The sequence below is a fragment of the Mya arenaria genome, chromosome 6, assembly GCF_026914265.1.
Source record: "Mya arenaria isolate MELC-2E11 chromosome 6, ASM2691426v1".
Lineage (NCBI taxonomy): Eukaryota > Metazoa > Mollusca > Bivalvia > Myida > Myidae > Mya > Mya arenaria.
The window spans coordinates 22,396,505-22,402,484 of NC_069127.1; the positions used below are offsets into that span (position 1 = coordinate 22,396,505).

General features: G+C 35.2%; 1 long non-coding RNA gene across 1 annotated transcript; it reads right to left on the reverse strand.

The window, feature by feature from the left end:
• Nucleotides 1-4,047: 4,047 nt before the first annotated feature.
• LOC128236617 (uncharacterized) lies at nt 4,048-5,177 on the reverse strand. Its single transcript, XR_008261395.1, has 3 exons — nt 5,141-5,177; nt 4,654-4,751; nt 4,048-4,322 (listed from the first exon to the last, which is right to left on the reverse strand). It is a non-coding gene; the product is annotated as an uncharacterized LOC128236617 (long non-coding RNA).
• Between the last annotated feature and the right edge of the window lie 803 nt (nt 5,178-5,980).

The following is a 5,980-nucleotide window of genomic DNA, read 5'->3' on the forward strand; positions in this document are numbered from 1 at the left end:
ATTCTATAAAATTGACTGTTGGTAACTTTGTACCACTGTAATTACTGTAAAAAACGGGTTGTTCTGTGTTTTTAGTTGAATAGAATCATTAAACCATTGTAATTCTGCTGAAAATATTTTAGTGTTGAAAATTATAACATTTTTCTGTAACTGACGTCAAAAAAAGAAATAAGATATAAGTGACGTCAAAACATACATTATGACGTTCGTAACGTCATTATTAAAACGGCATGGGTATATGTGTTCTGAAGCGGCTATCTAGTTTATTATTCACAATAATGCATTAAAATTTTCAGAAATTATAGAGAACAGTCAAAACTCTTTTTCCATTTATTAGTTCTGTTTTTGCAAAAATGTCAATAATGCGGGTTTTCGCGTGGAACGGCCCATATATAACTTGCAAAACCCTAAGAATTGTTGGGTCATAAATTTTTAATCCATGGTAGCCCTAAGCTGAATAGTATTAAAGTTATTGAGCGGACAAGAATGGTTAACAGACAAAAAGACAATGTATTATACATTTTTTTTAATATATTCCATGAGAACTCTGAATAATTGTTGGGTCATAAAAAAATTGACCCAACAATGTAATATATACTCAGTTCCAAAAGAAAGTGTGCACTTTTTTATTTTTCCATTTTGATTAAACGTATCGGTCTCGAATTTCGAACACTTCCTTTATAATGTATATATTCCATGAGAACTCTGAATAATTGTTGGGTCATAAAACAATTGACCCAACAATGTAATATATATATAACTTGCAAAACTCCAAGAATTGTTGGGTCATAATTTTTTAATCCATGGTTGCCCTAAGCTGAATAGTATTAAAGTTATTGAGCGGACAAGAATGGCTAACAGACAAAAAGACAATGTATTATACATTTTTTTATATATTCCATGAGAACTCTGAATAATTGTTGGGTCATAAAAAAATTAACCCAACAATGTAATATATATATAACTTGCAAAACCCTAAGAATTGTTGGGTCATAAATTTTTAATCCATGGTTGCCCTAAGCTGAATAGTATTAAAGTTATTGAGCGGACAAGAATGGCTGACAGACAAACAGACAGAGGGATGGACAAGCGGAAGATGCGCCATAACAAAATACAACCAAAGTTTCTTTGGGCATATAAAAAGAAATGATTAACAAGAGCTGTCACAGTCACATGACACATGCCCCAAAAGGACTGGGTCTAGCATGAAGGCACTTTTTCACAATTGTGCATGCAATAGGGGTTGGGAGTGCCCATTTACGCACTAATGTCAAAGGTGAAGGTTTGTGATTTTTTAAGATTTAACTTACTGACCTACTTTATGACCTGGCCCCTCCCTTGATTGAACTTGATCAAGATATTATCAAGAAATAATCCTGAGCTAGTTTCAGGAAGATTGGGTAAAAAATGTGGCCCTTAAAGCCTAAATAGGATTTTTCAAAGATTTGACCTACTGACCTACTTTTTGACCTGGCCCAACCCATGGTCAAACTCGATTGAGATATCATCAAACAAATATTCTGACTGAATTTCAGGAAGATTGGGCAAAAAATGGGGCTCCTACAGGGTAAACAGGATTTTTCGAAGATTTGACCTACTGACCTATTTTTTGACCTTGCCCCATCCATGACTGAACTCGATCAAGACATCATCAAGAAAAACATCCTGAGCAAGTTTTTGGCCCGAGGTCTGACCAAAACTGTCACTTTTGTTTTGGCTTAAAGGGATTCAAAAGAGTTCCTATCCAATTTTGTCTACTATATATGATCATTTTCATCAGGTTTTGCAAAAAAATTAATGACCCAACAGTTCTTAGGGTTTTGTAAGTAGTATATATTACATTGTTGTGTCAATTCCATTTGGTTAGCACTGCCTGATACTTCACTAGTCTTGGTCTGAGATTAAACTGTCTCACTAGTCTTGGCCTGTGAGTAAACTGTCTCAATGGTCATGGTCTCTATGGGAACAGGACTTGTATGAAAACAATTTATGACCCAACAGGTATTCATGTATAATATGTTGTTGGATCACTGATCTCCATTACAGCTTGTAGCTTTCTTAGCTCTAAAGGTAACCTTAAGGGGCATCTAGGCAACATTGTTGGTTAATTCGGAACCATATTAACTGTCACTTTTGTTTTGGCTTAAAGGGACTCTTTTTGGGCCCCTAGCCAATTTTGTCTACTATATATCATCACTTTCACCAGGTTTTGCGAGAAAATTTATGACCCAACAATTCTAAGGGTTTTGCAAGTAATATATATAACATTGTTGGGTCAACTGTTTCCATCTGGTCAGCACTGCACTGCCTGCTGCCTCATTAGTCCAGGTCTAAGATTAAAATGTCCCACCAGTCCTGGTTTGAGAGTCAATTGTCTTACAAGCCTTGGTCTGACAGTTCACTGTCTCACTGGTCAAGGTCTCTATGGTAACATCTGTATGAAAACAATTTATGACCCAACTGTTATTCAGAGTTCTAATGAAATATATAAACTAGAAGCTTCGCACACAGAGGCCAACGCTCATCTGTTATTTCCCAAGTCCATAAAGGGGCATAAATTCTGATAAAAAGCATCAGAGTTATGGCCCTTGGTCAGATTGTAGCCCTTGTGATGGTGAACAACTGTGTGAAGTTTCATTGCAGTAGCTTTACTAATGAAGAAGTTATGGCCAAGGTTCAAGTTTTTCACACCTACAATAATGACGAAGACGACGACGACAACGACGACACCAGAGTCATCACAATACCTGGACTTTTTTTCTTCGAAAAACAGACAAGCTAAAAATGTATGATACATTGTTGGGTCACTAATCTCAAATACTAGTGGCAATCTTAGCTCTGAAGGTAACCTTAAGGAGCACACTGGCAACATTGTTTGATAATGGTTTAATTTGTGCCAAGTTGTATCAAAATCTACCTACCTTTGGGGGCAGGAGGTTATTTAACCAAAATAAACATATCAACTAGAAAATCGATGGGGGTTTCTCCCAAATCATCCTCGGGCTCCGCCCTCGAACGATTATGGGACAAACCCCGCTCGATACTGTTGCTAACAAGATATATGCCCGTAATTCACTCTTAGACATACTATAACTATTACTTATTTACAATGAGGCATCTGATAATTGTTTTATATCTAGGCAACAGAAAATGCTAAATATATGTGTGCCTGTTGGATTCAAACCTTTACATAGGTTACCAAATTGGCAATGTCCATGTCTTCTGTTTTAAAGATTTGAAACTTTTGTCATATTTTTAGTGCTATGTAAATGACAATAATGAGATTGACTCTTGAAACTACATTCTTAAATTTAGTAAAATTAAAAACTGTTGAAGCTTTTTTAAGGCAACATATTAAATTCAGCAGTACTCTGTTTAACTTTTAATCATATTTAAAGGCCACTTAATTTAGTATTTCTTTTTCCAAAGAGTTGTCGGATGACAATATAGCTCGCCTATCAGGGCCATCTCATATCAAGGCCTTCTATGGAATATTTTAATGACTTGGTGCAAAACTATTGAAATTCCTTCACAGTTGCATAAAATGTCAAACTGTATGTGTTTTTCCTATTGTGATAGCAAACACAATGTCTGAAAAAAGGCCTTGCATGCAAAGGTTTAACCAAAATACTAGGTCCAAAATGGTGCACACCCTTCCCTAAATTTGCCACGAATTGGACGTGGAAAATGGGTGGCAGTTGGTGGAGTATTGGAACGGGTGGCACTTGGTGTAAAACGATGAAAAACAGAATAAAATGGGACTTTGATCTAATTTTCACCATTTTCCACCAAATGCCACCCCAACGTGGCACTTGGTGGAGTATTGGAACATTTTCCACCAAATGCCACGTGGCAAATTTTTTCACCAAATGCCACCCCAACGTGGCACTTGGTGGAGTATTGGAACGTTTTCCACCAAATGCCACGTGGCAAATTTTTTCACCAAATGCCACCCCAACGTGGCAGTTGGTGGAGTATTGGAACATTTTCCACCAAATGCCACGTGGCAGTTGGTGGCAAATTTTTCACCAAATGCCACCCCAACGTGGCAGTTGGTGGAGTATTGGAACAATTTTCCATCAAATGCCACGTTCAGTTTCTTTGATCTTTTTTCACCAAATGCCATGCCAATGTGGCACTTGGTGGAAATTACGTGGCACTTGGTGGAAATAAAATCATGGGATTTATGAAGTATGCATACAACAACCTAAGAACAACAAAAAACATTTCTTTGCAGTCATTTAGTTTCATATGTACACAAAATTACAAAGGATCACAGTTGATGGTGAAGAGCTGTCTGCATTTCTACATTTGGAGAAATCCTGAAAACAGTTTTAGTATTATTTATTTTGGAGGTTTCATTTTAGCTATCATTATTCAAAATATATTTTAAAATTAGATGCATAAATAAAATGACAACATTAAAAACATACTCTTAAATAAGTTTCTTCAGCTTTGGGCCTAGCCAGATTAATACCAAGTATAACAACAAAATGATATACCATAACTAATTATAGAATTCAGCCTCATACATTGAATCATTGCAAATATGTTTTACAAGAGCACTCGTCTGTTGTATTAGCAATGACAATACAGGTAAAAAGTTAATTTAACTACCGGTTTTGGTATTTTGAATATTGAAATGTAAATAACCTGTTTCTTTTCTTTAGTGATGCAGTCATTCGGTTGTTGTTTTCTGCAAGTTTGGCTATACTTCTTCTGCTATAGAAGTCCCCTATTCATATTTCTTTCTGAAAAAAGCGATCATTTTAATAAATCTGTTCAATATAACAGGGTTTGCCTCACAGAAGAATGTTATTTGTTCCACAATTTGTTCTACAAATGTCTTTGGAAACATGTGTACACCAAGATTCACTTTAATATCTTTATTTTTTCAAAATCATGCAGCCAACAACATGAATTACACCAAGGCTTTGTCAATACCTCAACGATTTTTCTTAAAAACACACAAACCCTTTAGATCATATACATCTTCTACATCTTTTCTTGACTGGCATTTAATATTGTTTATCTCACCCTTCATAGCACTTAGCACTTTTAAATAAGTATAAGCTAATAAAATATGATAAAACTATGAGGTCAGTCTTCATTTAAGTTATTGTAATATTCAAATATTTACCAAAAAGGTCTTAGAATCTTGTCCAAGTACATTGTCATCCTCATGGGGGGGGGGGGGAGTTGTCTGGAAAAAAATGTGTATAACATTTCTTTATACATCTTCAACTTCATTGTACAAATTGAATGATATTTTTAAACTTAGTACATTGCTTGACTGAGTATATTTGTCAATTATTTTGGAATAAAGTGAAACATACTTGACAGTACATGCAGAAAGCTTATCTCTTAGTCAAACTTTAAACAAAGACAAAGAGCCTAATATGTGTAAAAATAAAATAAAATGATAAGTCATGATCTTTTTTGGATGTTAATATGATAAAAAAAAAACAAAAAAAACATTTACCTTATAATCAATCCATTTTATTAAACAAAACTGCACATTTTTTTCTCACTATTCAAAGTTCCACAAAATTAATGCTAGTAACTGTCAGAAGATTCAAATATTTTGAGGAGATTTTCCAGCAGAGAGGTCATTCCGAGTTTAAATCAAACATTAATGGGATCCCTGTACCTTTGGGGAAATAGCAACAGAGCACATGTACACAGAAAACTTAGTTTAACTCATCATTATCATGATCATGATAATCATCATCACATTGTTGTTGTTGTTATCATCATCATCATCATCATCATCATCATCATCATCATCATCATCATCATCATCATCATCATCACCACCACCACCACCACCACCACCACCACCACCACCACCACCATCATCATCATCATCATCATCATCATCAAAAACAACATGTTGTTGTTGTTGTCACCACCACCACCACAATCATCATGATCACTATCACCACCACCACAATCATCATAATCACCAATACCACCACAA